Genomic DNA, 25868 nt, shown 5'->3' on the forward strand with positions numbered 1-25868 from the left:
GTCTCAGCTCTGTCACTTAAAATTTATGTAACCTTGGGCATGTTATTTAATCTTGCTAAGACTCTTTCCTCATCTGTAAAATTTAGGATAATGGTAGTTTCTAAAACCACAAAAGTTGCTGTGGGAATTAAATAAGATAATTCATTTAAATACTTAAGGTAGTGGGTAGCATGTAGTAGGTATTAAAATGATAACTCTAAATTGTACTCTCATTTATGACCTCAGTTGTTTCCTAAATTGGGAATATAATTAGGACCAGTGACTACTTCTTTCCCTTCTTCTCTAAAAAGGGAGATACCAAGCTAAAATGATCCTCTGTACCCTGTCTTATAACTGTCCTTTCTGACTCTTTGACCTATCTATTCATACTATTAAAATGCTGGAGCATTTTATGTATTCAGGCTTTTTTAATATAAGATCAGATAGAAATGCATTTACTCTATGTTTTCCTATTGATCTTACAAAATCAAAGTCATTTTTTCTTCCCCTGACAATGTCTATTCCTTATGGGACATATGTGAATAAGTTGGTGGGAGACAACAAAACAAACCAAAGACATCCAACTGAAGGTGTCTAGACCTGGAACTATGGGTTTGATTTGGACTGCCTACACAAGACAAGTTGCAGGTGTGAGTAGGTTGGAGAATTTCTCAGATTCTCAGGAAGTAATGTAGCTCATTCCTTTCTGGAAAGGCTCTGGAAGGCAGCAACAGGAAGGGCTCCAAATAGACAATCAGATGTTCAAGGGTGACTGCACCCAGGCCTTTCTGAGAAAGGCTTCACCCCAGGCAGGGTCCTTTGCCTAGAAGAGTATAAATGTATAAAAGCAAGCCCTAAATTCACCCACACTCTTTTATATTCTAGTGAGATCATCTTTATTTCTGATGAGATTGCTTGGCAATGGTGTTTTCAGTATTGATTCAATATCAGAGAACCAGAGGAGTTAAGCACTCATGGTGTCCAAATGAAACTCTCATTTCATTTTGGCCACTAAAGATAGCATGGTCTGCCTGATGAGAACACTATTTTCACAACCTCTCCCTTGCCTGACAGGCTATGAACTGTGTTTCTTTTAGGCTGATTATTATTATTATCAACATGATCATTATTATAGCTACATTTGAAGTGCCCAGCACAGCAATTAGGCAGTGTTAGTTTCGACAATTATTGTTATTATTTTTGTAACAACTATCAGGCTGATAAGGCATGTTAAACCTTACACCTATTAATTCATTTACATGCAGTTATCTCATATTTTAATTGCAATTAGTCACTCTTCCTATAAACATCAAATATTTAGAGAAGTGATTTCCATGCTTTCATTTAACTGATGTCCACTTGTGCTGTCTGAATAGAACTAACATTAGTATGTGTGAGAATCGGGATTTGAGACTGAATTAACATTGACTTCCTACTTACTGAGATGTAGAACTAGGGTTGGTGTTATTGGGTGGAGCAACTCACCAGTAAAGAATACCTCTCTCGAGTCTCATATCTTAGCATCTTTTCTTTTTCATTTTTTTAAGTGACCATTTGGTAGACATAGTGATGCCTGAGATTCATCTTGCTTGATTGTTGAACATATGATGATTTCAGATTTGTTTATACACATAATTAAATAAAAATAATAGAAGTCATTTTGAAATTAATGCATTCTAAAGCCATTGAAAATGAGCATTTCATTTCATGTGAGGGTACTAATGACATTTATTTACTGGATGCTAACAGTAAAGGTCAGTTGGTTTCAAAGACCATTTTGTTGAATGCTGCAGACATAGAATTAAACAGTCATTTGAAAAGATTTTTTCTTTGCATTAATATAAATTGGATTTAACTTATTTGGATTGCTTTTTAAAATACAAGTCAAAATTTTAGTAGACATTTATTATAGCATTGAAATACAACTAGAGTTTTACCCTTACATGGAACTGAAACATTTATAAATGGCCTTGTAAGCTAATCTTATTCTTTAACCTTTTCTCTAAAAAGCCATAAACTTGTAGTGAAGGTTTCTGTTAACTCAGTTACATGAGTATCCCCTTCTCTCAAATATAGAACTGAACCTAAACTATGGTTTCTAACTTACTCTGTAGGTAGATTATTGTAATATATAAAGTAAAGGGGGAAATAACTGTGTATCACTGAAGACTGATTGTACATGTCTTGGACCTTCTCATTCTATCTTGTATGCTGCTTCCAAATACTCTATTTTCTTTTCTCTTTTTACTGCATTACTCAGTCTTATTGATTTTCAAATATCAACAATTTAAACTTTTAGAAGTCTCTTTTTCCCAAAGCTGTAAGTTCTTTTTTGTTGTATACTTGTTTTATAATTGTCAGTCTACCTTTTATTCATTTAGTCATGCTGGGTTTGTCATTTAAAGTCTAACTAGTTAAACTATTTGGTTATCAGTAGGTCTGTGTAAACTTTTGCTGATAACAGATCTATTACATTTGAAAGGGCAAATTATATTTTTTATTTCTAAAGGGCAAATCAAAGTCTCAGTTTAGTTTGAACTTTCTGAAGTGTTTCCATGCAGCTAGTTTAAATTATATTATTGGTGTGGTACCATAGTGTGACTGTTTGAGCAAGGTAGTACCATAGAGTCAAGGAGTTTTTCTAAATGAAGTGGTAATTAACATTATTGTACATTTTAGTAAGTGAACTGATAAAAATAATGAACATTGACTGGACATTGAGGGTAGAATCTTCCATTTGGAAGAAATAAATCAACATAAAGTTATATTGTTTAATGAATCAATGGTTAAACTATTTTAAAGTAATTTGAAAATATTTTAGTCAATTTTTTCCTGGAACACATTAGAAATGATAATGTGAATAAACTGTGGTGTAATTCATCAAGACTTTATGTAGAATTATAGAAATTTTAACTAAGAAAAGGGTCTCTATAGATGGAATCCCAAGGAAATTAAATGATTTAAACAAACTCAAAATGATAATTAGTAGACAAAGTGACCCTTGAAACCAAGCTTTCTTATTTCCTCTTGATTAGATTGAGAGGCAGCATGACCTGGGTTCAGAGCAGGTCAATCAGAACCATGGAGTCACAGTGCTGCAGGAGCCCAGAGGCCCGCAACTTGTGGAGGCCATGATCCACAGAGGAGGGAAATTGAGACCTGAAGCAATAGATTGCTTTCCTCCAATTCCCAGACAATTTATCTATAGAGCTAGGAATAAAATCAGGTTCTCCTTTTCTCAATCCCCATTCTTCCCACTGGATTGATCAATCTGGTCAATAAATATTATTGAGTAACTAGTAAATGTTAAGCACTGTGTTGGGTAGTCTGAGCCTACTCGAGCAGTACAAAATATATTTTCTTCGAGTAGTACAAAATATATTTTCTTCCATCATAGCGTTTAAGTATGTAGATAGGAAATTATTGTCTGACATTTTAAATGCAAGTACAAGTGACTATACTATATGCTTTGAGAGCTCACCCAGATCAGCTTCTTTCCTCCAAACCACTGTATCTGAACCAGCTTGTTGTTTATCCTTGTATTAGGGTTCTCCAAGGGAAGAGGTTCTGCAGCTCCTTTCACAGTCTTAATAACCCTTGCTACAAGGAAAGCCTTTCTTACGTGTCATCTATATTCCTCCTGCTGATGTTTAAACCTTTTTGATTTTAGTTTCTTCTTAGCTCAGAAAGACATAACTAATCAGAATCCTCCTTCATGCAAATTCTTTCCACACTTGTAGCACAGTTATGTGCCCTTCTCAACTTGGTTAAAATATTGTGCCAATTACAAGAGGCTGTCAGTATTTGAAGAAAAAATATTATCTATCTGTCTTCCCATCTATCTATCTGTCCATCCATCTGTCTATCTACACACATATTTGGTTTTGAGTTCATAAAATTCACTTGAATAAATCATTGTCAAGGGTTTATTTACTTCCCTATACTTTTTCTCTTAATAGTCATCTACAAAGGGCATCTTGAAATTCTGCTAGTAATTAGGGGAGAGCATAAAATAGTAGTAATAGTTTCCTGGCCTCCAGGAGCTGACAGTCTAATGGGATGATATATAAATGAAGAACAATTTAAGAAAATTCCTATACAGTCTATCCTTATGTTCCAAAAAAAAAAAAAAAAACACACACACACACACACACAAAAAAAAAAACAAAAAACCTATCTTTTTTTAAATTTTGAAAAATTTTTGTCTTTTTGTCTTTTCTAGGGCCGCACCTGCAGCATGTGGAGGTTCCCAGGCTAGGGGTCTAATTGGAGCTATAGCTGCCAGCCTACACCAGAGCCACAGAAATGCCAGATCTGAGCTGCATCTGCGACCTACACCACAGCTCACAGCAACACCAGATCCTTAACCCACTGAGTGAGGCCAGGGATCGAACCTGCAACCTCATGGCTCCTGGTCAGATTCATTAACCACTGAGCTACGACAATATCTTTTTTGAATTTATCAAGACACATTTATAATATGAAATTCTTTATCTTTACAAGTTAGAACCACTTAAAATTTTTGGGTTTATCATATTTGACACATACGTGTATACAAATACCTCTTTCCTTTTATCCATCCATGCATCCATCCATCCACCAAATTATGTACCTGGCTCCTACACTGTGGACCATATTGAACAAAGAGCACACACTTTAGGTTTGAATATTGACTCTGACATTCACTAACTGTAAGGCTTAAAGCAAGTTACTTAATATCTGTGGGCTGTCCCTTCATCTGTAAAACCAGAATAGCAATATTTAACCTGGTAGAGATTGAGAGAGTAAATGAGATATTGTATGAAAAAAATTTGGTGGTGGGAAATCTCCTTTCCCCTACATTGTGACCACGTTAAGAGGGATATTGTCCATCCTGACATCTCCCTGTCCCCTCACTTATTCCTTTCTTCCCAGGAGAGGAGTTAATTATCTCACTTGGGGAGTTTGGAGAAAGAAATTATTTGTTTGGCGAAAGAAACTGAGTCCACCTTCCTATCTCCTCTTTAGGATCAGCAAATGCCTGCAGGAAATGCCCATGCTGGTCTGCCTTGTTCTGATGCATGTTTAAATGGATCAGGACCCATTCACCCCACCCCCACCAGGGGTAGATTGAGGTTTTCCAGCTATACCTATGACCAGGTGGGAGCATTTACCTAATTCTGCATACATTTTTAGAAAACCCTTAAATCCTTTTCTCCAATTTCAACCTTAACAAAAATAAAGCTGATATTTTGTCTACATCTGCCTATTTTGGATTAGATCTTGAATTCAAAAGTCAGGCAGGGAACACAAAGTCGTTATCATATCCTTTTACATAATAACACCTTGCATTTGCCTAATGCATAATACATGCTCAAGAAATTTTCCTGCTTCCCTCATTTTTTAATTTCCTCCTATGCTATATGTTGCTGAAGATAAAAATGTGTAAGGTTATCTTTCTCTCTCCAAGGAGCTTCCAGTTCAATAAAGGAGATAAGATGGATACACAAACGGCTATAGTATAAGATAGCAGGGGTAAATATATGGAAGGCACAAGCAAGGTGCTATGGGAATTAACCAGAGAAAGAGATAACCCACGGTTGAATCAAAAATGGCCTGCAAAGAACAGGGACAGACACTAATCATTCAGTCCTGGGACAGAACAATTCTCTTCCATTTCTTTAATTTCCTTAAAAAAAATCTTATTGGAGTGCTGCTTCATACTACCTGCCCTGCTGTCACTCTTCTTTCTTGTTTGACACTGGAAGGCATCTGAGATTTGAACAGCAAAGCTGCCACTGCCAGACCACGATCATTCTTTGTAGAAACTCTGACTATATTCTTAAGTATCTGTGTCTTTTCATCTAGAGAGAAAACACATATAATTCAAATCCAAAACTCTGCTATGAAAGTGGAAATTCGCTTTGAAGTTAATGTTTTAACTAAAGCCCATAATTTTCCCCCTAGTAATTCAGAGTAATTGTTTTGATACCTCAGTTTTCAGCTAATACTTACTATAGTCAAAAGTGTATTCGGAAGTGAGGTGAGTGGGAAGAAACCATTATGGATATAGATGTTCCAAGATGAGCTGGTTCATTTCACAAATTTCATTAGAGACATACAGATTTATGGCATAGCTCCTATAGGTGGTAGAAAAAAAGGGGTCACCAAAGTATGTGGCTGACAAACAAGACATTGCTCACAGGGGCCTCTTGTTGGTAATACACCAGGACAAAAATCCTACAGGCAAACCTACTGCCTCAGGAGCCTCTGAGACTTGCAAAAACGATGAAACATAACAGCCAGTCAGGGCAACTAGCTATATGGGAGTATCTGGGAATGACAGGTATCAAGGGATCTTTCTTCTAAAGTTTGGCTCATGATCCTTAAATTTTACCATGTATCAGAAAGCACAACATATATTTATTATTTTTAAGAATAAAACCATTTTGTTTAATTCGCAATTATTTTGTTTCTCTATTTAGTCCTCTGAAAAATGAGCTGATCTTTTTGAAAGATTTTATATTTACATTTTTTTGCTTTTTCCAAGAGAAACTCCCCAACTGAGGCACCCTTTCTGAATTCATCATATATGTGTTTTCCTTCTAAATATTTTTATTTAGATTACAGAATCACACACACTAAAGGATCAGTACAATCCTGTATTTTATTTGATTATTTTCAGAGGTTTTTTTTATTAAAGTATAGTTGGTTTACAATGTTGTGCCGATTTCTGCTGTACAGCAAAATGACCCAGTTCTGTGTGTGTGTGTATGTATGTATGTATATATATATATATATATATATATATATATATATACCTTTTTTCATATCACCACTATCATGTTCCTTCCCAAAAGATTGGACACAGCTATACAGTAGAATGATCCTGTATTTTAAAGAGTGATCTTTTTAGACTTCTGAGATGTGGAGAGTTAGTTCCTACCTTTGCAAAGATCCATATTATTTTTTGTTCCTATCATAAAAACAGTAATGTATAACTGATTTTTAAATATTCTTGCTATAAGAAATTCTTCCTCAGTTTCTTAGGAGAACTCTGATTGTGTCTGTGTGTGCGTTCATGTGTGTATGTGTGTAATGCTTAGTCAGGAAATAAGCCAGTTAAAATGGACTTCTTTTTTTGCTATTGGTTTTCATATGTCTGTATTTCTAGTGACCTTCTGAAGACCAGAACTTCCTCAGTATAGGATCCTCAGTATAGGATCTCATAGGAAGAATTGAAACTACTCATTTCCAAAAAACACTGTGTACTTTAGTTCATGAGTTCAAATGGTTTCACTTTTTATTATTTATTCCTATTCATTTTTTTCTCAGACCAAGTCTGCGCTTCCTTGAATACCACTAATATCGACATAAAAAGACATCACGCATTTCATTTATTTATTGTGGCTACACTTGGATATATTCCAAATGCATTGCCAGTAAAACCAAGCATATGAGAGGAAGCATATTTATTTGTATTTTTACTTTATATCTTCTATACAGGTATCCCATTGGTAAGAGTATATTCTCAAGAATAGTAAATACTACAAATATATAGAGTGCTTCATGCTGTTACAAACATAAATGTTCATATATCTTACTGTTCCACATAGGTAGTAGGAAAGATATATTTTAAAGAATCGTATCTAAGAATTATTCTAAGCGGTGTTGTTCTCTTTTTACCACAGTGTATTGGTGGGTTTCTGGCATTGTGTAGAAGCATATGCCCCTCTGATTGTTTATCAAAATATTGAGAGTAATTGATTAACTGAATTGTCACTAGCAGTCTGTCTTGCAGACTGAGAAAGACAGCTGGATTCTCTAAAACCCTTTGACAACTCTCCAGTAATAGATGACCTGACAGTGCTGGGTGGCACTGTTCTTCATAGGAGACCTTCACTTCCCAAGCGTACATCTGTGATAGGTTGTGCCCTGGTTGGTCTGAGTTTGTCACTGGGTCCTGTTGACCCCTATTTCTGGGTCAGGCTGGAGAGAGCATCAGAATAAAAACATCTCAGGCTTCCCTGTCTGCGTGGGTATGAAAGGTTAGAGGCAGCAAGGAGGAGAAACAACTATCATCATTGAAAAGAATGCATTTTATATGTACTTTTTATGCTTTAAGTACATATTTCTCAGTTATAAATTTCTCTGGTTCTGACAAGCTTATAGACATACAGCATTCCCAGCAATAGCACAAACCAGTGGAGTTCTGAAAAAAAAAAAAGTCTTTTCTCTGCTTCATGTATATTTAATATTTTTTGAGCATAACCAAAATGACCCTTGCTAATTCATCAAAACTGGTGACAATACTAAGCAAAAAAAAAAAGGTGGTTATAAATTGCTTTTCACTGATGAGAAAATAAGCTGGTTTAAAATAATTTGTTACATATCTTTGAACAAGGTAACTGCAGGCTTTTGCATTTAAATCAGTGATTATAAAACATGGCATGTCTGTAAAATTCAAGGGACTAAAAGACCTGAACAACTTATCTATTTATTTTTATACAATTTTGTATATTTTAAATAATCATCACATTTTGGAGGCTTGACTGAGCACTGGAAACATATTAAAATCACAGCTGAGAAAATTAGGCTAATTGTAATTCATTAGATGCTGTCCTTATTGAAAGTGAACTGATTTAATCCCTATTGAAAGCCCTAAGGCACAAGAAAGCAAAATAGCTATGTAACAGCTTAGTGCTCTAACAATTAGAAAGTACTATGGTTCAATATTTTTCAAACTTCAATATGTGTATAAATCACCTTAGATCTTATGAAAGTGCAGATTCTGTTTTAGCAGGTGTGGAATCAGCCTGAGAATCTGCATTTCTAATGAGCTCCCAGGGCCACAGATCACCTTGAGTAGAAAGGCTTTTTTGTTAGCCTTTTATTTTTTTAGTTCATTTGTCGGGTAATTGCTAATCACTTGCTAATTAAAATATGGCCATAGTCAGGCATTAAAAAATAGTATGATATTTGCTATTCTCAACATTTAAAAAACTTTTCTTTTTTGTTTATTACTACTAATAATGATATGTCTTTTATATAAAATGATAAAGATGATAATGATATCTTACATTTATGTAGCATTTTTCATATGCAATATAAAAAACTTGTCTTAAAAAACAGCTTAATTGAGATGTAATTCACATATCCTACAAGCAATCCTTGGGAAATGTACTATTCAATGGTTTTTAATATATTCACTACCACAGTTGATTTTAGGACATTTTTATTACCTCAAAAAAAACCCCTCTACCCTTTAGTGTCATCTCCCTATCTTCCCCTCTGCCATTCTAGATCTAAGCAACCATAAATCTGCTCTTTGTCTCTATAGACTTCTCTGTTCCAGATTTATCTATGAATAGAATCATACAATATGTGGCTTTTTGTGACTGGCTTCTTTCCTTTAGCATAACAATTTTTTTATATAATGATTTTTATTTTTTACCATTATAGCTTCTTTACAGTGTTCTGTCAATTTTCTACTGTACAGCATGGTAAACCAGTTACACATACATGTATACATTCTTTTTTCTCACGTTATTATGCGCCATCATAAGTGACCAGACATAGTTCCCAGTGCTACACAGCAGGATCTCATTGCTAATCCATTCCAAAGGAAATAGTCTGTATCTATTAACCCCAAGCATCCCATCCATCCCACTCCCTCCCCCTTGGCAACTACAAGTCTATTCTCCAAGTCCATGATTTTCTTTTTTGTGGAAAGGTTCAATTGTGCCATATATTAGATTCCAGATATAAGTGATATCATATGGTATTTGTCTTTCTCTTTCTGACTTACTTCACTCAGTAGGAGAATCTCTAGTTCCATCCATGTTGTTGCAAATGGCATTATTTCATTTTATATGGCCGAGTAGTATTCCATTGTGTATATATACCACATCTTCCTAGTCCAATCATCTTTCAATGGACATTTGGGTTCTTTCCATGTCTTGGCTATTGTGAATAGCCTTTAGCATAACATTTTTAATTTAAAGTTCATCCATATTATAATTTGTGTCAAATCTCCTTTATAAGGGCTGAATAATATTCCATTTTATAGATATACCACATTTTAAATCCATTTGTCAATCGATGGACATTTGAATTATCTCTACCTTTGGGCTATTATGAATAATAATGCTATTAACATTCATGTGCAAGTTTTCATGTGTACATACTTTCACTTCTCTTGGGTGTATACTTAGGAATGGGATTGCTGTGTTATATGGTAACACTGCATTTAATTTTCCTGGAGTTTTAATTGAAATAAATAAGATTTAGAAATATATACATTTATATGGGTATGCATATGGGTAGATATACATCAAACAAAAAGAATTCCTTGGTCAAATAATTCTGAGGAACACTACATACCAAAACTCTGTTAAGGAAAAACAGGCAAGAGAGGAATCATCCAACTTTGTTTAACTCAGGTTTCCCAAACATGTTGAGAGAATGCAACATGTATTTTGCATTCTACTCTTTCCAGTAGTTCATAGAATGCATTTTGAGAAATCATTTAATTTCATGTTCTGGATGTAGAAGAGCTATTGGATGAGGCAAAGAACATTATTCAGTGTACTCATGAAATGATTTGCTTGGGCTAAACAGTGGATAACTTAAACCCAAGAGATAAATTCTATTGATACATGGGAAGGGTTATGATTTTCAATGGGACATATTTGAGTAAAGGCTGGTTGTAAATTCCATACTTTTAATAGGATGAAACTGTGATTTCTGAAAGTTGTGCTGGCCATGGAATAGGAGGAAGTTATGGAAATGGTAGGGAGACCATTGATACAGCCCAGCTATTGACGTTCATAAATGCAAAAGGAGATAAGAACCAGTAAGTTCCAATGATCTACTAGACCAAAGGGAGAGATGAAATAGCAAAGTCTCTGTAAATAAGATGAAAAATAATATGTAATAAGTTTTGGATAGCTGAAATGCCACATGTAATATGATAGAAAACATATTGAACAGTGATACCACATTTAAACCAGATATATTGGAATATCTATATAAAATTTTCTGCCGTTATAAGAAAAACCCAGCCTTTCTATTCCTCCTTTGAAAATCAGTGCTTGATTTCTGTGTGTAACCTGCCATAGGTTTTGACGTTGCCATCTGGCACAGTCTGCTTATCATCTTCATTATGAACCTAGGCTTTTTAAATGCTGATTCTTATTTTTCTTCATTAAATCCTAAGTAAATTTCAAATTAATGAGAAGTAGGATTAAAGATGAAAACTTCCCCTAAATGTTATTATTAACTATGTTGTTGGGGCACACTATTTAACACTGCTCAAATCTGGCCGTAAATAAGTTCTCTCTTTGAAGAGATGACCTGCCTTCACTTTTGTTCTCAGTACTGTATTTACTGTTTTCCTTTGTCATTGGAAATGGAATTGCCAGATGGTTTGCAAAAAGTGAGCAACAATATTTTTTTAAAAAACTCTTTATATACACAAACAAGCTAGCAAACAAAAAAAAAGAACGTTAGCTTATGTTGAAAAAATAAAGAAAAAACTTTTGCTTAAAACACAAAAACACAGGCAGAATCTCAGTGTGTTAATTATATACTCATTTATATCAGGAGGAGTATGACAAGCATGGGTAGTAGTTCTTAAATTAGGGAGAAAAGTGGATCTCTAAGAGCCACACATTGTCATTGTGACACACCACATGCAGATAGCCCTCTGACCGGCATTTTTTCTTCAGCTATAGCTACTTAAGTCTCAAGTGGTGCTTTCCAGTATCTGTAAAGATTTGCCCTTGCTGCCCACATGAGTCTCTGAATATCAATATCATGGACAACAGGAAACCACTTCAGTTGTCTTTCATATCTACCTACTCTAAACTCAGAACATACCCCTTCCCTTCTCTGGGCCTCAATTTCTTCATTTGTAAAAGGAGACATTTGGATTGGGAAATCTCAAAGATTCATCCAGGTTATAAATTCCATAATTCAGAAAGTATAAACCTAAAACTTTCAATGTAATCCAAAGGCTGGAATTCTGTGAAAGAGGCCAGAAAGGGATTTTAGAGGTGGAGGGACAGTCTAAAGTCTTCTTTCCTGAACCCTACAGCTTTTCACCATTAGTCCTGGGACCACACAGAGAACCTAAGCTATCTAGTACGATATGAAATCATCTTACTTAGATGGATGGAAAAGAGTAAATTAGAGAATGGAAAGAGGAAACCATAAGCAGCAATTAAGCTTTAGCAGATATAATAGAAGTCATGGATTCCACCTGCCTTTTAGGAATAGCTTTAAGATAACCTTGTTTTCCATTTTCCATGTAAGTTCTTGTTTCTGTAGCTCTCTAGCTCTCAAAAAAAAAAAAAAAAGAAAGAAAAGAAAAGAAAAGAAAAAGTCCTCTTGGATTCCCACAGCTCTAGCATAGTGTTGAACACCTACCTCATATTCAATATATTGTTTGGCTTATTATTATCAATTATTTACATCAGTAATCAGTCTAGAAGAAATATTAGATAGGAAAATAAAACACTATTGGAGTTCCTGTCATGGCTCAGCAGAAATAAATCTATCACCCATGAGGATGCAGGTTTGATCCCTGGCTCAGTGGGTTAAGGATCTGGTGTTGCCCATAGCTGTGGTGTAGGTCACAGATGGGGATCTTACATTGCTATGGCTATGGCGTTGGCTGGAAGCTACAGCTCTGATTGGACCCCTAACCTGGGAACTTCCATATAGTGTGGGTGTGCCCTAAAAAAAAAGAAGAAAGAAGGAAAAGAAAACACTATGTATTTCATCAATTAATTTGTAATTGCTCACTTGTAAATTGCAAGAAATAGATGCAGCCTAAGTCAATAAACATTTCTATAAATTATATTATAAAGTCTAGTTCCTTTTTATCCGATAAAATGGTTTACATTTTCTGTGCTGATTGTCGGGAAAATTTAAACCATAAAGTGATATGTGGTTCTTATTTTAACACAAGAATTAATCAAAAAAATGTATCCTGTGTTTTCTGGGTATACTTGAAATATGCTCAAATAATTCAATTATTAGTTTTTAATAGGTTAATAAATACATGAGTAAGGAAAATTAGCAGTTGTATCTTCAAAGGGTATGGTAACTTTTAAAAAGTTGCTTTTTATGGGTAATTTATAACGTGTGCATAGTATTGGCATAGGTAAGGGTTCTAGTGAGGCCAAACTTAAGAATTATACAATTATTTTTATACTAATTGATTTTACACAAAATCAATTAGTATAAAAATAAACAGTTAACTCTGTTCTCAAAGAAAATGGAAAGGCCAGCCACAACTTTAAGTTACTCACAGAGCTTGAAAAAGAGTTTGTCAATCAAGGGTGGTTAGACACAAAAATGTAGAAAGAGGATAGCCCATCCAAGCACACTGGGGAGAAATAGAGCCTTAATCCAACAGACTTTGAGAATTTCAGTCTTGTTTGCCAGTGGTTAGGCTAATTTATCCCAATGAACAAGAATTTTCATGTAATTCCATTTAGTAGATTTCTATGATAGATTATAATGTGATTTCTGTATTAGCCTGGGTCCAATTAAGAGAGACAGACAACAACAAATTCCCATTAAAACATGGGAATTTAATACAAAGAATTATTAACCATATCAGGAGATTGGAATAAGAGGAATTGGCCAGTAAGAAATAATGGAGAACTTTAGAGGGTACAGTATTATAACTACAACCCCAGGTCTAAAACCTGGAACATCTGAGGAAGAGATTCTCCAGGACTAAGATCCAGATATTGGTTGGAGAGGATATGGTTCTGGCTCACTGGAGGCCAGAGAGACCACTGTGATGTCATTCCTGCAGACCTTGCTGGAAATGTGACCTCTGGAACCTGCTGGAAATCTGCACTGTAGGGTGTTGGAGAAAACTGTTCATGAAGAGGAGTTTCTTCACTACAACATTGCCCAAAGTGTGTGTGAGGTGAAGCTACCTGTTGCTGGGTACTGATGACCCCTGTCACTGCAGGAGCCAGGAGCTGAAAAAGCTGCCTCTGCTGGTGGAGCTGTGCACAAAAAAACTGCATCCTAGTGCTAGAGAAGCCACCTGTGTTGCAGAAAGGAGCATGACACTGGACAAAGAGCTTGCATTACAAAGCTAGGTAGTAGGAAAGCCAGCATCCTGCAAGAGCCAGATGCTGGTGAAGACCTCTGTGCTTAGGGAGCCAGGCACTGGAGAAGTTACATTAGGTAACTACTTAGACAGTGAGCCGCAGCCAAGAGGGCAAACCCCTTCCTCAACAATGTCTCTCCAGTGCCCTCTACTGGAGATGTTTAACATCATGTCTACTGAGAAAGGAAAATTGTTTGAAGGGCCCAGATCCATTTTCACAGAGAAGGCAAAAAGTACATTTGGAACTGGGAAGTAATAAATCGGCAATCAGCATAATTCCCAGCTATGCTCATACAGTGATTATAAATACATGTCCTTTGATGCATAGACTTGGATACTCCCCTGAAGACAGTTACTTCTCCTATCCATTGCCAACTTGGTCATGTGACTTTCTTGGGCCAATAGGTTTTGAGTGGAAGAGAGACAACACCATATCTGAGCAGGATTTTAAATGTGACTGTGTAGTTCAGCATGGCCTCTTGCTTCTTTGCCCTCTTCTGTGAAGAAAGCAAGTCCTGGACAGAGGCTACTCTTTCATCTTAGTCCCAGAATGAGGTCCAGAGCTGAGTGGAGCCACAGGCAACCTGTAGACTATGAAGGGAAGAAAAGGTGTTGATAGTTATACACCCCTGAGGCTTGGGGTTGTTTTTTATTTCCAAAAAAAAAAAAAAGTTGACTAATACTGTTTCCATGCTTGACCAACACCTCTGATTTTGGTTTGGCTAATTATGATCATGCTGCCTAAACTGTAGTGTAAACTATCGTGTTATTTTCTGATTTTACATATTTACCTGGCCTAAGAAAAGAGAATGGAGAGACAAGACCTATTCTTGGATTGAGGGAAATTCATCCTAGCAGGGTCAATCTGAAAGAAGTCTCAAGAGGCCTCTAGCTGGTATTTGCCAGATGACATCTTGGCCCTGGTTGAGTATAACTCCCTGGTGGGAGGGTAGAGATGGAAAGGTTATAGTAAATTGTTTCTTTACTGCAAAAGGCCCCTCTACAATGCTATCACTCTTCTCTCTTTGCCAGTTTTGATGACCAGCTGTCAAGATTATCATTTACTTCATTTTACCTTATCGTAATCAAATGTCCCCACATTAATTGGGATTCTGGGTTGTGGTTTATCTTAAGATAACTTGCTATTCTTAACTAGATTTGGTAGAATGATATTCAAATTTTTGTGGAAGAAATGTTATTTTGACAGTGTTGTATGAATTCTTCAGCTGTCACTACATTTCGAAAATTTCATATTCACATAGGGACTTTCTCATTCCTCATTGATAGGAAATTATGTTCTCCTTGTTCTGTTAGTCATTATTCCTACACTTGATGTCTTACACATTGCTATTATTATATTTGGTAATCTCAAGGCACCCCAAAAAACACACACATGAGCTGCCATCTGAGATTAGATATTTCAGCCTTCATTCAGACAAAGAATATGCTGCTGCTCAATAATTTTTAAATTAAGATCAGAAATAAGAGGAGTTCCTGTTGTGGCTCAGTGGTTAATGAACCCAGCTAGTATCCATGAGGATATGGTTTCGATCCCTGGCCTCGCTCAGTAGGTTAAGGATCTGGCGTTACCTTGAGGTGTGGTTTAGGTCACAGACTTGGCTCAGATCTGGCGTTGTGGCTGAGGCATAGGCCAGCAGCTGCATCTGCGATTTGACCCCTAGCCTGGGAACCGCCATAAGCCGTGAGTGCGCCCCCTGCCAAAAAAAGACATAAATAAAAAAAATCAGAAATAAGAAGTCACATGATTTTAATTGTGTTATTTTAATCATTGAATATTTAAAAGTATGGGCCAAATGCTAGCATGTATACAAACTATAAGTATGTACAACTAAAGAAAAATTAAGTATTTCTAACATTTTTCTCAAGTGTGAGGGATATTACTTCCTACTGTATATTTTTAAATATTGGCTAGGGTTTTCAGACCCTGTTTCTGTAGTAATAATCAGTCCTATAATTAAATTGGACAAGTGAATGAAAGACATCTTCATGAGGTAGAAAAAAGGTACAATGTCTATTTCAGCATACAGAATATTGGTTTTCTCATCTCTAAAGTGGGGATAATATCTACCTAATAAACTCATGGAATTTTTTTTTTTTAAGAATCAAATGAAAATGTGTCAGTGGAAAGGATATGCAAATTGTAAAGATATTTGCAAATGTAAAGGCTTTGATACTATGAAATGATTGATGGTACACTGGTATTTTCCTAAATCCCATTAAACCTAGAGCCTAGACAAAGATAAGACTTAGAAGAATAATCTTCAGAATACATCCTATCACAAAAAGAAACACAAGATACTTGGATAGGCCTTAAAGGTAAGGGTAGATAGAAATGTAGTTTCTCCTTTTTCTGAAGTGGTTAATAACCCAATTATAATTTTGACTATCAGGAAGTATCATATTCCCCAAAGTCCCATTTTAAAAAACTGTGGTCAAGCAGTAGCAAACTGTACTATATGCTCCCTAATAATTATATAATCTTATCACTAAAATCAGAAGAGAGAGAATCATTGGAAAGAGACTTACAGCAGTTTGAAGGTAGGAGGAGCGGCAGGGATGGAGGGAATACATTCAGCCCTCCATCTCGTTTCTGAATTTTCTTGGTCTCTGTTTTTTCCAAGAATCTAGTAAACATTTAATCTCTTTGTTTCTGGAGATTCCTTAGCCCTTTGGGCAAACTTCACATGGTATACTGTAATTGTTTGTGAAATTGATAAATTGTCTATCTCTCTCATCAGATCATAAGTGCCTTGAAATTAAGAATCTTATTTTAATTCCAGATCTAGTAGTCCTCACTGCTTCCTCGCCCAGAGTCTGGGATGTAGTAGAAGTTCATTGACTGTAAGATAAAGGGATAAGTAGGTAGAAAATAGATTAAAGTAATAGGAAGAGATGGGAATAAGTAATCTGTTAACAAAGCATTGCTCTTCTTCATTTTTTTTTTTTTTTTGTCTTTTTAGGGCTGCACCTGCGGCATATGGAGGTTCCCAGGCTAGGGGTCAAATTGCAACTGTAGCCACCAGCCTACGCCAGAGCCACAGCAACATGGGATCTGAGCCATGTCTGCAACCTACACCACAGCTCACGGCAATGCCGGATCCTTAACCCACTGAGCGAGGCCAGGGATCAAACCCACAACCTCATGGTTTCTAGTCGGATTCGTTAACCACTGAGGCACAGTGGAAACTCCTCTTCTTCAATATTAAGGAACTTTTTTGAGACACAACACAGTGCAAATTTTATATTAGAATTTAATAGAAAAATTAGTCAACTTGAAGATATTTTTCAGGAGACTCCTGAAAAAAACATGATTAATTTCTGCTGTGTGAGTTTCTCTGTTTATGTTAATGCATTTCTTAAAAATAGACTTAAAGCAGCTATGATGTCCTATTCAAAATAACAATATTTTTTTAAAAGGAATACAGGCTAGTATAGGATGGAGGAGAATGTGTTATGAAAATCAGAGAGGTACGTCCTCTACATAAACCTAAACGTTTAGAATCTTTGTCATAATATATAGAATAGTGTAATTATTTTGTAAAAGAAGAGTAAGTTTTAAAATTGTTTGGGGAGTTCCAGTTGTGGCTCAGTGGTAACAAACCAACTAGTTTCCATGAGGATGCGGGTTTAATCCCTGGTGTTGCTCAGTGGGTTAAGGATCCAGCATTGCCATGAGCTGTGGTTGCATCTCCATAGCTGTGGCATAGGCCGGCAGCTCTAGCTCCAATTTGACCCCTGGCCTGGGAACTTCCATATGCTGCGGGTGTGGCCTTAAAAAGCAAAAAGCAAAAGCAAAAATAAATAAATAAATAATTGTTTGGATTGAACCTATTCTAAATTGTAATAATGGCATTAACTTTCATTTTTCCAGATGCCTTAAAGATAACATAAAATTCAAACATTTTCTAGTATTTTTGAGAAGCTTAGCTGTTAACTCTTTGTCAGTAGGTTATCTCATCCTTAATCCTAAGCATGACAAGAGTGTATGTGATTTTTGAATATGTTTACAAAAAAATGTTAGGAGGAATACTGTATCTGCCAGGCTGCAGAGATTTGACGTTCAATGGAAATATTTGTTAAGGCAGATTTTACTTTGTCCATTACCTTGCCTGCTGTGTCATATAAATTTTTTTGCCTACTAATCACAAACCTCAAGATCTGGGAAATGGAGTTTCCTAGAACAGGCTATATATTTTTGATTGCCGTCTCGAATCAAACTGATGTCGTTCATCATGAGAGGACTAATAAAAGTTACATTCTATATTGAAACATCCCTGTATTTTATGGACCCATCTGATACACCCTTAATAAAGTTTTAAAACAATCCATAATAGATTTTGCAAGAAGCTCAGATCTGCCAGCACTCTCATTAACAGCCCAATTTGAAGCACTACTTTAGGCATGATTATCTGCAAAATGTTAGTGGGATTGTTTAATATTAAAAGCCTAGCCGAAGGGACAGGAAGCTCAATTATTTAAAAATCCAGTTAAATTGCTATTTAGAGTAACTTAACAAACAAAATTGAATTTTGTTCTTATTTTCAAAATACACACTTGTATTCAGTTCCTCAAATATGTGGTCTGTTGAAAATGCCAATGTTTCTAAGCGATTTTGCAGAAGAAGAGATGGTTGATTAAAAGAAAAAGACCCCTTAGCTTGTTGAAACATAAATGCGTGAGAAATGACAGACACCATGCTTCCACAATGTTCGCTCAGTTAGCTATACTTTAAAAAACAAAAAGCCTGGAGTTGTTATCAATCTAATGTTCAGAGAAAGGACCCACAATGAGCAAATTCAACACATGCACTTGTCTTTTATATATAATTGTCTTTTTTATTGACCTCTCTATCTGGGAATAATATCCTTTGAGCCTCAGACCTGTTTACAAAATATTTAGTCACCTAGACTTTCTTGCCTTGATAAAAGATGTTAGCAGATTAGAACATGAGATAATCATCAAAAAGAACAAGATAGTTATCTTTGTTGCCATGAAAAGTTCTCTGCACTATATTTGTCCTTGTGTATGTAAGTGTGTGTGTTAGACTTGGTATAGAAAATATCTGGTTGAATTTATAGCCAATTATTAAGAATTTGGCTTCAGGGTCTTGGGAGGATAGAATAGGGCAGCTGAAAAGATGTTTTATTCTCAATGGTTTCTCCTCTGTACTGTTTACATTTTTTTTAACCTTGTAATAAAACATTTTCAAAATGGCACTCTTCAGTTTCCTTAAACTTTACTGTATTTTACGTCCAATAAAAATATTCAAATCCCATCAACTGATAAAATATACACTATTAAATTCAGAACATGTAAGGCTTTTTTTAAAATTATTAACTGCAATGAAAGGAAATTCAAGCCATTGTTATTAGTTAACTAGGACTCATAGTGGATTTAACAACAAAAATACAGAAAGGGACTTTATATACCTGCTACTAGTTATCCTTCTCTGCTACACATATTAGTGGAACTTTAGATAATATTCATTCTTTATGGTACAACTTAGACATTAGACACAGTTTTTGTATACTTTTGGCATTAATTTTGGCAACATATTGAGTTCCTAATAGGTCAGTTGATCCATAAAGCCATTTTGGATGGAGTATTAAGATTTGGAATTATAGGAGTTCCTGTCGTGGTTGAGTGAAAATGAATCTGACTAGCATCCATGAGGATACAGGTTCCATCCCTGGCCCTGCTCAGTGGGTTAAAGGATCTAGAGTTGCTGTGAGCTGTGGTGTGGGTTGCAGACATGGCTCAGATCTGGCATTGCTGTAGGCTGTGGTCTAGGGCAGCAGCTACAGCTCCAATTCAACCCCTAGCCTGGGAGCCTCCAGATGCCACAGGTGCAGCCCTAAAAAGACAAAAAAAAAAAAAAAAGAAAAAAAAAGAAAAAGAAAAAGATTTGGAAGTACAGAATTTAATGAACATTAGTATTGTATTCTTGTTCATATTTCTCAGTTTTTAAGTCATATGATTAACTCTTTTTTTTTTTTTTTTGGCCCCATGCACAGCATTTGGAAGTTCCTAAGCCAGGGATCCAACTAGCACCACAGCAGCAATCCAAGCTACTGCAATGATATCCCTGGATCCTCAATCCATTGCACCACAAGAGAACTCTAACTCTTGAATCTATTTTAGTATTCTGATCATTTATCCAAAATTATTTTAAATTCCCAAAGATCATTAGACTAGATGTAGGGCAAAGTTGCAAACATATCATGTTTAAAATCATTTCTCCTCCAGCTTTCATTGCTGTCTTCATTGTTTCCTCCCTAATGATAACCTAATCCTGCATGAGCCGAGGACAAAATGAGATAAATTAACATTCTGGGCTCTCCTATGTACAATTCAGCTAATGACAGTTTTACCTGTCCTGCAGAGACGATGTAGTTTCCTTGGAAGAATTACTTCTTTTACTCATAGAAGAGAAGTGCTCCCCTGCTTTATGATGAAAAATAGTAGTTTCAATACCTGTTTTTCACGTTGATGTATCTGTTTGCTTTTTTGGGTACTGTTCCTGGGTTATTGTAACTGTTACATTTCAGACACTAGCTTACAGGATATCTCTGTGTGTCAAGCAGCACCTGGACTTTTCAAATTACACTTTGGGTATGGCTTACCCTCACTTGCTATGACCAATTTTAGTTTGCTATTTTCAACATTAAAGGAGTCAGAAGCATTCTCTTTCATGTTAATGACACCCTTTCAGGATGATTTGGGGGTTTATTTTCTTTCATATCTAGGTTTTTAGTCTTTTCCTAAAGCCAGAGAAGAATAAGTAAGGATCATTTAGGAGATCCTTCAAATGATTTATAATTTGGAAGCACTTACTCTGGGCATTAATTTTTTTAATGTAAATGAAAACATTACCAAATTTTCTAAGAATGTCCTGTTTTAATGAACTTATTCTTTTTAATGAAGGCAATTTATTAAGGATATTATTAAACATATGCTTATTTTATAACATGTATTATATAAATAAATTATACATAAGTATATTTTTGATTAATGTATATCAAAACTTGGTCCAGGAAATATAATCCATAATTTCTCCTTCTCTGGCAAGTAGGCAATATGAAATACAATCATAAAAAATAATTTTTGGAATTTAATAATATAAAGCTCTCCCTTTATATTGTGAGGTTAATGAGGATGGTGTGGTTAAGCCTTCCCAGGTAAACACAGGGGGTTTCTTGGCTTAGCTGTAAATGTGTTCTCCACTTGGCTGAGATGTGCACTGGTTGGCAGTTGTGTATTCCACTTAAATATCAATAGAAAAATATTTGGGCCCCATGGCTGGGTAGGATTTCAAGGATAGTCGTAGTGCTTCCAGGAGTGTCCCTTAGATGGCTGCCAGGGACACTGGTCCAGGGGAATGTTGGGGTCATAGTAAGATAATCATTATATGTATTGCCCCAACTAGGACACTTCAGAGAATAAAGGGTAGAGGGGTACTTAAATAATTAAAATTTTATAGTTAGAAGTATTGAAACATAAAAAAGCACTACATGCCATAAAATAAATATGTGTGCTTTATAACATATAATAAACGAAAACCCCAGGCTAGCAAGTGCAGTCATACTATTCTCTGTAAGCCCTGTGGCAGGACTTTTCAGCCTCTCATGAACTAGCCTATAATTTTCTAGGTCTTCCACTGACCCTGTCAACTGAAGGCCTACTGCAGCAAAAGGATTATTGGAGCCAATCTTCTGTAGAATTTTAGAGAACAAAGTGGCCGTAACTGATATGTGGGTTACATTGCTAGCTCATGGAGTTATTGGAAAGATTAAATTGAAAAATATGTGAAAAAGGCCTACTGTCCTGCCAATTTGAGTGCCCCCAAAATATTAGCTTCCTTGTTCTTTTTTTCACTACTTACTGCACACTCACAAAATTCACACAGACTCGCTTCACCTATCTTTATTATAGTTAGTGGTTCACGTTTTTCTTTCTAGACTCAAAACGCCTTGAGTACAAGCCAGACATCTGTTCATTCTACCCCTGGCCCAGCACCCTCTTGGATCAGAGAATATAAATGGTGGCTAATTGATGTTTCTTACTCCCCCAAGGAAGAGCCTCTTTTCTACGCATCCTGCTTAAAAAGGAGAAATAACATATAGTAGAGGAAGGCAATTCACGGGGTTTTTGAGCTTGAGGGCACCAAATGTTAAAGGCATGTGACTTTCTTTGTTCAGATGGACACTGCCAACTTCTCATCTATAATTTGGTTTCCTAAGTAGATGTGCTCCCCAGGCACCTGACTCACTGTGAAGAACAGTCCAGGTTTTTAAGCTACTAATATATCCATAAATAGGAATTCATTTGAACCTATGTGTCCTTGCTCTCCCAGACCCTCGATGTGAAGCAACACATTCAAACCTCTAATTCACCATGCTGGGAGTCAGGACATGAAGCAGAAAGATCAGGGCCAGGCTTTCTGAGCCCAATCCACTCATCTGAGTCTCCTGGACATTCTGACTCGGCACACTTATGCTGTTTCACAAGTTCAAATAACAAAGCCACCGTGTGCCTTTGCTCTTCAAGGAGCTCGTTAGTCTGTGGCAAATTTCATTTTTGTTTTCAGGTAGTCAGTTGTTTGTTGCTCTACATTTTTATAATAATATAAATAAATACCTATCGTTGAATAACACTTTGTAATGCATATACCCTACTATGTAGTAGGAGATATTATTATTCCTATTTCCAGTTGTGTGGAAAATGGGGTTTAGAAAGATTAAAAGATTTGCTTGTGATCAGTAAATGGTAGAAGAAGCCTTTTATTTTTTTCTCCAGATCTAACGCTCTTTCCACAGTGCCACCTGCCTCCACATACATGTTGTGAAGAGATATTTATAATCTCTCTAATGAAAAATTTAAGTTGAAAATGTGTTAGCTGATACCCCAGAAATGCTTCCTTTAATAAATACAAGAAAAATTAGATGAGAATTTAGTGAGAGGTCATAACATTGCTTTATCTTGTGTAATCATTGTCTCTTTTTTATGACCTAGATCCCAGGTTTATTGGACATTTTTAAATGTGTGTTCCAAACTAAGTTCAAGTCTATTTAAAATTTTCTAGGTTGCTTTGATTTGTTTCTGGGTCATGACTGATGTTTGCAGACATTCTGAAGCTGGAAACATTGAAAGGTTTTATTAATGAATCCTCCTCAAGCTGTTCATCAGTGAAAATAGCACAAATGCATATGGATATTAGTCTCTGAATAACAAAGTATATTATGCTCAGCTTCCCAGAAGGCCTGGGAAGTTTGGCACTACCCATATCCATTTCTTAGGGGACCTGATGTAACGTGTATTTTTTTCTCCTGACATTCACATGGGTGGCCAGGGAAAGGAATTAAAGGAAATCTTGGACCTAGAGCAGAGGATTAGAAAAAACTTGGTATTCGTGAAGGACAAACAGAAATGACAATAGATTTTGATTACTGATTTTTTTTTCCGCCTTACCCGCTCCTTTAATTTTGTGTATAGAGGAATCTTAACTTATGCTCTGGAGAGGAATGGTATCTTCTTCCTTTATTTCTTCACTTTTTCTCTCTTTCTCCTTTCCTTCCCATTTTTTTCTTTTCTTTCATAAAGTGTATTTTTTAGCCCCACCTGTGGCATGTGGAATTTCCTAGACCAGGGATCCAATCCACACTGCAGCAGTGACCTGAGCCCCAGAAATGACAAGGCCAGGTCCTTAACCACTAGGCCACCAGGTAACTCCTGTAAAATAATCTTAAAACCAAGGGTCATATGTCTCTTCTCCTCTTAAAATATTCTTCTCTATTATAAGAAAAGACTATATGTTATGGAATGCTTAGAAAATGGACACTTTCATAAAATATTGTATGATGAATTTTCATATTAAACTCCTTCACCCTCTCTAGAGATGTGGTAGTGGCAAATAGACTATATTTTCTAAATAAAGTAAGAGTAGCCAAACTAGAAGAAAAAAAAAGACAAACTTTTCTTGTTAAAAAAAAAGATAGAGAAATACAGATGGATGGGAATGGAGTTGGCTAGTCAGACTTTTGAGGCACCAAGTCTGGAAACAGGCAAGACACCAGGAACTGGACATAGATAACCAAATGTGAATTTATTAGCCTGCCAAGGCTGCCATAACAAATTACCACAAACTGGGTGGTTTAAACAGAAGAAATGTATGCTGTCACAGTTCTGGTGGCCTGCTGTCTGAAATTTAAAGTGCAGCAGGGCCATGCTACCCGCCCCCTCTGAAGGTATTGAGCAAGGATCTTTTCCAGCTCTCCCTCCTGTTTGTCATACTTTATTGGCAACAATATATGCTACTAGCTGGCTTGTAGAAGCATCATGCCTATCTCTGCCTTCATCAGTGTATCATACTCTCCCTGGGTGAGTATCTTTCTCTTCACATGATACTCTTTTTGTAAAGATTATAAATATTGGGTTAGAGGCCAAACCCACTCCATTATGACCTCATCTTAACTGATTACAACTACAGAAACCCTAGTTCCAGATAAGATCATATGCTGGGGTACCAGGGCTTAGGACTTAAACACAAACATTTTGGGGAGAAATGCAATTCTACTCATAACAACAGGGTATCAAGGGCTGTCTCATGGCAGGAAACCATGAGCCAGGGAATTATTTCCTCACCTTTGAAAGGAAGCTGACTCAAGCTGCTTGTTCTAATTTGCATACCTCAGACAGTGAGAAGGAAGCAGAACTAGGCCAAGGCACCTGCTTGTTCAGAGACTTGTCTATGATAGCCGCACTCCAGGAAGGCAGGTGCCCTAATGCAACACCTGTTCTTGAGAGTCCATGTACAGGAGACTGCAAAACCCATAGGTGGAGAGGAATGAGCTCAGAGGGACAGGAAAGAGTGGAAAATGCTGCCATGCAAATTGAAGTTGCCCAAAGAAATGCTAAAGCCCATAGGAAAAAAGTCAATGTCTAGGAAAGGAATTGAGAAAACAGAGTTGAATTTAGTTCCATGAACAAATATCATACCATAAATGATTTTTAATGGCTTTTGTTCCTTTTAATTTTGTAGCTTTATTTTTGACATTTTTATGGCTTTTCTTTTTTCTTTTTAAATTATAGTTGACTTACAATGTTTCAGGTGCATAGCAAACTGATTCAGTAATATGTGTACATATATATATATTATTTTTCAGATTCTTCTCCATTATAGCTTATTATAAGTTATTGAATATAGTTCCCTGTGCTCTTCAGTAGGTTCTTATTATTTATCTATTTTACATACAGTACTGTATTTTAATTAATCTCAGATTCCTCATTTATACCATTAGTGGTTTTTTGTTTTTTTTTTTTAGGGCCGCACCCTTGGCTTATGGAGGTTCCCAGGCTAGGGGTCGAATGGGAGCTGCAGCTACTGGCCTATGCCAGAGCCACAGCAATGCCAGATCTGAGCCGCGTCTGAGACCTACACCGCAGCTCATGGCAACACTAGATCTTTAACCCACTGAGCGAGGCCAGGGGTTGAACCTGCAACCTCATGGTTCCTAGTCGGATTCATTTCCACTGCATCATGGGGGGAACTCCTGGCTTTATTTTAAATTAAAAAAGAATTATTATAGTTGATTTACAATATTCTGTACAGCAAAGTGACCCAGTAACACATACACATACATTCTTTTTCTCACATTATCCTCCATCATCTGCCATCACAAGAGATTAGATATAATTCCCTATGCTATATAGCATGATCTCATTGCTTATCCACTCTAAATGCAATAGTTGGCAT

The 25868-nt window shown here is 36.1% G+C and overlaps 1 protein-coding gene across 1 annotated transcript in view; it reads left to right on the forward strand.

Annotated features, from left to right (window-relative positions):
* Positions 1–25868, forward strand: part of LOC125110881 (multiple epidermal growth factor-like domains protein 6) — a 587667-nt gene that overhangs the window by 381417 nt on the left and 180382 nt on the right. The gene's annotated exons all lie outside the window — the stretch shown is intronic.

Source organism: Phacochoerus africanus, chromosome 1 (assembly GCF_016906955.1).
Source record: "Phacochoerus africanus isolate WHEZ1 chromosome 1, ROS_Pafr_v1, whole genome shotgun sequence".
In the NCBI taxonomy this organism is placed as follows: Eukaryota; Metazoa; Chordata; class Mammalia; order Artiodactyla; family Suidae; genus Phacochoerus; species Phacochoerus africanus.